This window comes from Rattus rattus, chromosome 2 (genome assembly GCF_011064425.1).
Source record: "Rattus rattus isolate New Zealand chromosome 2, Rrattus_CSIRO_v1, whole genome shotgun sequence".
In the NCBI taxonomy this organism is placed as follows: domain Eukaryota; kingdom Metazoa; phylum Chordata; class Mammalia; order Rodentia; family Muridae; genus Rattus; species Rattus rattus.
The window spans coordinates 185,624,558-185,633,871 of NC_046155.1; positions in this window are offsets into that span (position 1 = coordinate 185,624,558).

The window sequence follows — 9,314 nt, forward strand, 5'->3', positions numbered from 1 at the left end:
ATATACACACACACACACACACACACACACACACACACACACACACACATAAACACTTACTGGTGGGTGGATGAAACAAAATTCCAACAAGCAGGCTTCAAGCATTTCACACATAATATCTATCTATCTATCTATCTATCTATCTATCTATCTATCTATCTATCTATCTATCTATCTATCTATACATACATACATAAATACACACACACACACACACACAGAATACACACACAACTGCTGGAAGATGCAAGCTCAACACACACCCAAACAAGCTTTACATATATACATACAGATAGATATGACGGATGAATTAAATGAAGTTCCAACACACTCTCACCAAACTTTACACATGTATATACATAAACGTAGTTGGTAGGTGAAAAGAACAATGTTTTGACCACTTTATTCTTTCTCCCATGGTTTACATAGTGCTGAAAATTCTTTCAGGCAGTAGGATTATGTTTGAGTTTTCTCTGACTGAATGAATATAAAAAAAAAAAACTATTTTCTCAGTACCTTTACAGAAATAATAGAACATAGTACAGGTAAACAAAACAAGCAACTTGTTATAGATTAACAAAGTAAAAGGAATCAAAGTGTTTTTCTCAAACAATTCTCTTGCTAACAGACAGAAATCTGCAATTAAAAAGAAAGGAGTGATTATTTCATTATTTATCTTTAAACGTAACCGTATAAGAATCTAAAAAGAATTAGAAATCTTAATGTTTACTTAAAAGTCAGTCATAATTACTTTAAATCCTCTGAATGCAAATGTACTATTCAGCAATTTTTTTTCTTTTTTTTTTTCCTTTTTTTTTCTTTTTTTTTCGGGGCTGGGGACCAAACCCAGGACCTTGCGCTTCCTAGGCAAGCGCTCTACCACTGAGCCAAATCCCCAACCCCAGCAATTCTTATTAAATCATATCACAAAGCTGAAGGCAGAATGGTGTATAAGAAAAAAATCATCAGGACACAGAGAGTGTGTCCAAATTAACAAAATCAGAAATGAAAAGGGAGACATAACAACAGAATCAGAGGAAATTAAAAAAATCATCAGATCCTACTACAAAAGCCTATATTCAACAAAACTTGAAAATCTTGAGAAAATGGACAATTTCCTAGACAGATACCAGGTACCAAAGTTAAATCAGGAACAGATAAACCATTTAAACAATCCCATAACTCCTAATGAAATAGAAGCAGTCATTAAAAGTCTCCGAACCAGAAAGAGCCCAGGTCCAGATGGGTTTACTGCAGAATTCTATCAGACCATCATAGAAGATCTCATACCAATATTATCCAAACTATTCCACAAAATTGAAACAGACTGAGCGCTACCGAATTACTTCTATGAAGCCACAACTACCTTATACCTAAACCACACAAAGACCGAACAAAGAAAGAGAACTTCAGACCAATTTCCCTTATGAATATCGACACAAAAATACACAAAATTCTTGCAAACCGAATCCAGGAGCACATCAAAACAATCATCCATCATGATCAAGTAGGCTTCATCCCAGGTATGCAGGGATGGTTTAATATATGGAAAACCATCAATGTAATCCATTATATAAACAAACTGAAATATAAAAACCACACGATCATTTCATTAGATGCTGAGAAAGCATTTGAAAAATTCAACACCATTTCATGATAAAAGTCCTGGAAAGAATAAGAATTCAAGGCCCATAACTAACCATAGCAAAAGCAATACACAGAAAATCAGTAGCTATCATCAAACTAAGTGAAGAGAAACTTGGAGCTATCCCACTGAAATCTGGGACTAGATAAGGCTCCAAACTCTCTCCCTACTTATTGAATATAGTTTTCAAAATCATGGACAGAGCAATCAGACAACAAAAGGAGATCAAAGGGATACATATTGGAAAGGAAGAAGTCAAAATATCACTATTTGCAGATGATGTGATAGTACATTTAAGTGATACCAAAAGTTCCACCAGAGAACTACTAAAGCTGATAAACACCTTCAGCAAAGTGGCTGGGTATAAAATTAACTCAAATATATCAGTAGCCTTCCTCTACACAAAAAAGAAACAAGCTGAGAAGGAAATTAGGGAAATGACACCCTTCATAATAGTCCCCCAATATATAAAATACCTCGGTGTGACTTTAACCAGGCAAGTGAAATATCTGTATGATAAGAACTTCAAGCCTCTGAAGAAAGAAATTGAAGAATATCTCAGAAAATGGAAAGATCTCCCATGTTCATGAATTGGCAGGATTAATATAGTAAAAATGTCAATTTTACCAAAAACGATCTGCAGATTCAATGCAATCCACATCAAAATACCAATCCAATTCTTTAAAGAGTTAGACAGAAAAATTTGCAAATTCATCTGGAATAACAAAAAACCCAGGAGAGCTAAAACTATCCTAAATAATAAAAGGACTTCAGGGGGAATCACTATCCCTGAACTCAAGCAGTATTACAGAACAATAGTGATTAAAAACTGTATGGTATTGGTACAGAGACAGGCAGATAGACCAGTGGAATAGAATTGAAGATGAAGAAACGATCCAACATAAGTATAGTCACTTAATTTTTGACAAAGGAGCCAAAACCATCCAATGGAAAAAAGATAGCATTTTCTGCAAATGGTGCTGTTTCAACTGGAGGTCAGCATGTAGAAGAATGCAGATCGATCCATGCTTATCACCCTGTACAAAGCTTAAATCTAAGTGGAACAAGGACCTCCACATCAAACCAGATACACTCAAACTAATAGAAGAACAAGTGGGGAAGACTCTCAAACATGGGCACTGGAGAAAATTTCCTGAACAAAACACCAATGGCTTATGTTCTAAGATCAAGAACTAACAAATAGGATCTCATAAAACTGCAAAGTTTCTGTAAGGCAAAAGACACTGTTGTTAGGACAAAACGGCAACCAACAGATTGGAAAAGGATCTTTACCAATCATACAACTAATAGAGGGCTCATAACCAAAATATGCAAAGAACTCCAGAAGTTAGACTGCAGGGAGAAAAATAACCCTATTTAAAATGGGGTTCAGAGCTAAACAAAGAATTCACAGCTGAGGAATGCCGAGTGGCTGAGAAACACCTAAAGAAATGTTCAACATCTTTAGTCATAAGGGAAATGCACATCAAAACAACCCTGAGATTCCACCTCACACAGGTCAGAATTGCTAAGATCAAAAACTCTGGCTACAGCAGATGCTTGCGAGGATGTGGAGAAAGAGGAACACTCCCCCAATGTTGGTGGGGTTGCAGACTGGTACAACCTCGCTGGAAATCAGTCTGGAGATTCCTCAGAAAATTGGACATTGCACTACCTGAGGACCCAGCTATACCACTCTTGGGCATGTACCCAAAAGATGCCCTAACATATAACAAAGACACATGCTCCACTATGTTCATAGCAGCCTTATTTATAATAGCCAGAAGCTAGAAAGAACCCAGATGCCCTTCAACAGAGGAATGGATACAGAAAATATGGTACATCTACACAATGGAGTACTACTCATCTATCAAAAACAATGACTTTATGAAATTCATAGGCAAATGTATGGAACTGGAATATACCATCCTGAGTGATGTAACCCAATCACAGGAAAAACACACATGGTATGCAGTCATGAATAGTGGATATTAGCTCAAATGCTTGAATTATCCTAGATGCACAGAACACACAAAACTTCAGAAGGATGACCAAAATGCGAATGGGTCACTCCTTCTTTAAAAGGGGAACAAGAATTCCCTTGGGAGGGTATATAGAGGCAAAGTTTAGAACACAGGCTGAAGGAATGCCCATTCAGAGGCTGCCCCACAAGTGGCCCATACATAGATAAGATGAAGCAAAGAAGTGCAGGCTGACAGGAACACGACGTAGATCTCTCCTGAGAGACACAGTCAGAATGTGGCAAATACATAGGCGAATTCCAGCAGCAAATCACTGAACTGATAATGAGACCCCCATTGAAGAAATCAGAAAAAGGGCTGAAAGAGCTTGAAAGGGCTTGATACCTTATATGAACAACAATGCCAACCAAGCAGAGCTTCCAGGGACTAAGCCACTACCCAAAGACTATACATGGACTAACTGGACTCCAACTGCATAGGTAGCAATGAATAGCCTAGTAAGGGCACCAGTAGAATCAGAAGCCCTTGGTCCTGCCAAGGCTGGACCCCCAGTGAACAGGTTTCTTGGGGGGAAGGGCAGTAATGGGGGAGGTTTCGGAGGGGAACACCCATATAGAAGGGGAGGGGGAGGAGTTAGGGAGATGTTGGCCAGGAAACTGGGAAAGGGAATAACATTGGAAATGTAAATAAGAAATACCCAATTTAATAAAGATGGAAAAAAAGAATAAAATTAGTAATCTAAAAAAAAAAAAAAAGGAAGAAAGAAAGAAAGAAATCAATCATCCTTGGTCATCCTCGGTTAGAATCACATTAGTCAATACTGCGACTTTTCTTGTTTCATGCCCTTAAAGGACCCTAGCTTAACTAATTAAATTATGCCTTTCAGAACTTCAATTTTTTTCCCAAGTTTTTCTACCTCAGAGCCAGTAGCAAAGACACTTTTACCAGGTTTCATTAACAATTTTATTTTTCCAAATGCTTTCTCAGGTTGGTGGTCATTGCTGACAATCTGCATCTCTAAGTTCTTTTCTAGGGTGGTGATTGAATCATTACTCCTTTATTTATTTTATTTTATTTTTTTTCTGGAGCTGGGGACCGAACTCAGGGCCTTGCACCTGCTAGGCAAGCACTCTACCACTGAGCTAAATCCCCAACCCCTTCATTACTCCTTTATATATGATGTCAGAACAATGCATTTGAAGTTCTATTGTCACCTTTGACAAAAGCTCATATGGACTTACTGTGTTTTCTTTATGAAGTATAATACAGTTAGCATGTTTTAACCATGGTCCATTGCTAAAGTAGTGTGTTTTTGGCTATCCAGGTTATTTCTGTACTACCATATTGATTTTATGACTTCTTTCTTTCTACAAAGAATGATATTCAATTTCTGTTAAATTTCACACCAAGTCTCTGTATTAATATTTTATCAAAATATTTTATTTATTTATATTGCAAATGTTTTCCTCACTCCAGGTCCCCTAGTCCCTGAGTTCTTCACCCTTTTTCCTCCCATTTGATTCTGAGATGTTGCTTACCCACCCACCCACCTACTCATCACCTCACACCAGCCAACATTCTCCTTCCCTGGGGGATCAAGTTTCTACAAGAATAGGTGTATCCTCTCCCACTGAGGCCATCATAGTAATCCTCTTCTATGTAAGTGCCTGGGGTCATTGACCAGTTCATGTATGTTCTTTGATTTGTAGCTTATTTTCTGGAAGCTCTGTGTGGTCTAGGTCAGTTGATATCTGTTTTCCTTCCTTTGGGGTTGCAATAACCTTGAGCTCCTTCCCCTATTTCTTCCTTAGGGGTCCCAGAACTCAGTACAATGGTTGGCTCTCAGCACGTGGCTTTGTCTCAGTCAACCTGCTGTTAGACTCTCAGAGGACAGCCATGCTAGACTCCTCTCTGCAAGCAAAACATAGTATCAGTAATGATGTTGGGGTTTGGTATCTACACATGGGATGAACACAAATTAGCTAGGTCACTGGACAGACATTTCTTCTATCTCTGCTCAATTTTTATTGCTGTATTTCCTTTAGATAGGAGCAATTATGTTCCTTCAAATTTTTGAGGATGGGTGGGTGGCCCCATGCGTCAACTGGGGATCATTTCCATTTACTTGTGGTGGTCTCTGGAGGTTCTATTTCCCCACTTTTGGGTGTTTTGGCTAAGGTTGTCACCATTGAGTCCTGAGAACTTCTCCCATTCCAATGTTCTTGGACTTTCTACCCTTCACCCTCCCAAACCCCTGAGCTGGATATTTCCATTCCTTCTACTGGCCCTAAGGGCTTTGCTTCTGTCTCCCCTGTATCTGATCCTGTCCCCCTTTTCCTCTCCCCTCTTCCTCTTCCTTCTCGAATCCCTCCCTCCATCTGCCTCCTCTTATTATTTTGTGCCCTCCCCCGATCTAAGTGGGGTTGAAGTAGCCAGAGTTGTGCTTTCCTTCCTATTAAACTTTATATGGTCTCTGAGTTGTATCATGGACATTCTGTACTTTTTGGTTAATATCCACTTATCATTGAGTATATACCTCGTAGTTTTTAGTTCCATCAATTTGCCTGCAAAATTCCTGATGTCATCTATTTTAATAGCTGAATAGGATTGCATTGTGTATATAAACCACATTTTTCTGTATTCACTTTTCTGTTTAGGGACTTCTGAGTTGTATCTAGCTTCTGGCTATCCCAACACTCCTATGAACATATTAGTACAAGTGTCCTTGTGGCATTGGTTGTGTGACTATCTTCTTTTGGGTTAGTTGAAAGATTACTTTCTTGCTCTTTCCAGGGTTTTCATTTCCCTCTCTGTGTTGGAGTTTTCCATCTATTATCCTTTGTAGGGGTGGATTTGTAGAAAGATATAGTGTAAATTTGGATTTGTCGTGGATTATCTTGGTTTCTCCATCTTTGTTAATTGAGAGTTTTGCTGGATACACTAGCCTGGGCTGGCATTTGTGTTCTCTTAGGGTCTATATGACATCTGCCTAGGATCTTCTGGCTCTCACAGTCTCTGGGGAGAACTCTGATATGATTATGCATTTATATGTTACTTGACCTTTTTCCATTACTGCTTTTAACATTCTTTTTTTTTTGTTTGTTTTTTCTTTTTTGTTTTGTTTTGTGTGTTTGGTGTTTCAACTATTAGATGACGGGAGGAATTTTTTTCTGGTCCAATCTATTTAGAGTTCTGTAGGCTTCTTGTATGTTTATGGACATCTTTTTCTTTAGGTTAGAGCAGTTTTCTTCCATAATTTTGCTGAAGATATTTTCTGGCCCTTTAAGTTGGAAGTCTTCACTCTTTTCTATACCTATTATTCTTAGGCTTGATCTTCTCATTATACTGCATTTCCTGGATGTTTTGTGTTAGGAGCTTTTTGTGCTTTGCATTTTCTTTGACAGTTGTGTTGATGTTTTCTATTGTATCTTCTGCCTCTGAGATTCGCTCTTCTATCTCTTGTATTCTCTTTGTGATGCTTGTGTCTATGACTCCTGATCTCTTTCCTGGGGTTTTTTATTTCCAGGGTTGTCTCTCTTTGTGTTTCCCTTATTGTTTCTAGTTCCGTTTTTAGATTCTTTGTGAATTTGTTCAATTCCTTCACCTGTTTTTATGATTTTTGTGCTTCTCCTTTAAGGGCTTTTACGTGTTTACCTGTTTTGTCTTGTATTTCTTTAAGGCAGTTACTTGTGACTTTCTTAAAGTCTTCTAACATCATCAAGAGTTCTTATTTTAAATCAAAATCTTGTTTTTCCAGTGTGTTGGGGTTATCCATGGCTTCCTATGGTGGGGGAACTGGGGTCTTATGTTGCCAAGTGGCCTTGATTTCTGTTGCTTAGGTTCTTTCCCTTGCCTCTTGCCATCTGCTTATCTCTGGTGTTAGCTGGTCTTGCTGTTTCTTACAGTGGCTTGACCCTCTTGTGTGTCAGCACTACTGGAAGACCAGCTCTCTCCCAGTGGGTACAAAGAGTTGTGGGACAGGGTTGTCTCTGGGTGCAGACAGGAATTGGAAGGATCCTGTCTCAGACTGCTCCTCGATTCCTGTATCTTGAGGGTTCTGCACAGGTCCCTTGGAGCAGAAGTGTTCTTACCTGTGCTCTTAGGTGTGTCAGCACTACTGTGAGATCAGCTTTTCCCAGCGGAAACTGTATACAGAGAGCTGTGGCACACAGTAAACTCTGGGCTCAGGCTGAGTTCCACCATTTCCAATCACACATCAGTCAAAACTCAAGGGCTGGCATGGAAATGAGTGATTGGCATGACAATCTTTTATATGACTCAGTTTCTGAATTTATCATGGAACAAAAAAAAAAATGAAATAGGCCTCACCTCTACTAGAATACACATGAATAAGAGATACAGTATGTGTTGTTCTTTTCTCTTTTCTCTGTAGACATGAAAGTCAAACAGAGCTATGATACATGCAGCTTCTCCTAAAGATGAGCAAGCAAGACTGCAAGAAAACTATTCGCACCCACAGAAACCAGACTGCTGCAGTTCTGCCACATTTAATCTTTGTACAAAATCCACTGAGCAAAGTCTAGGCAATGCCATTCCTTTTGAGAGAAATGCAAGCCCATAATTAATTAATTGCATTAATTAATTGCATTAAATGCTAAAATTAAAGCAGTGTTTGAATGAGCTATGTTGGTGTACTGCTTTAGTCCTAGCATTAGGGAGGTTGGACTACATGGTGAGTTAGTTTTGAGGAAGGTAAGGCAACAGAGTGATAAATTCAGTAAAACAAAACAAAACTAAAACAACATAAAACCACTTTGTTCATGCACATATTGGAAAACTACTCTTTGTTATACCAAAACACAATTAGCGTCTATTTTTCTCATACGTCTGGGTGTTCAGAATTATTTAAAAGATGCTTTCCAATTCTGTCCTCTCTAAAATGCTTATCACTGTAAAACTACTGTGGCCTGATACTCTCTCACTGCATATATAGTATACTATTTTACATTTTAAAGTGGAAAATTAAGAATGCTTCATATGAGTTCTTTTTCAAAAAATTTGTTTTACTTATATGAATACATTGTAGTTATCTTCTGATATATCAGAAGAGAGCATTTGCCCCGTTATAAATGGTTGTGTGCCACCATGTGGGTTGCTGCAATTGAATTCAGCACCCATGCAAGAGCAGCCAGTGGTCCTCATCACTGAGCCATCTCTCTAGCACCCATATGAGTTCTTAATGAAGACACATTTCTCAGTGCTGGAAAATTAAAAATGAGTGAAAATCTGCTTAATAAATGTTAATGTGCTTAACCAATACTTCTGAGATCAGTATATTTTCAGATTCCATTAAATCTGCATTGGTTCCCCACGGGACTAATTTCTAAACAGTTCTTGTAATGCTAGTCCAAGAAACAAATTCCACTCTCTTCCCTATTCAAATTCTTGAATAGGCAAGTGGTAGAGCATGAGAGGTGGAAAGTAGGGATGAATTTAAATTCCAAGAGCTTTGTAATTGCTACAATAGCATGAGAACCCTGTTTGTAAACAGGAGATAATGCAGATCCTCTACCAGATTAATCTTCTGTAACAACGCTGACAATCATTGGATAAATGAAAAAAAAAATTAAGCTCCAGTTCATATGAACAAAAGTTTACGAACATGGTAGATATACCCAACAAAACTCTGCAAGCCCTTGTTCTCCTGCACAGCAGCAAAAAAACCT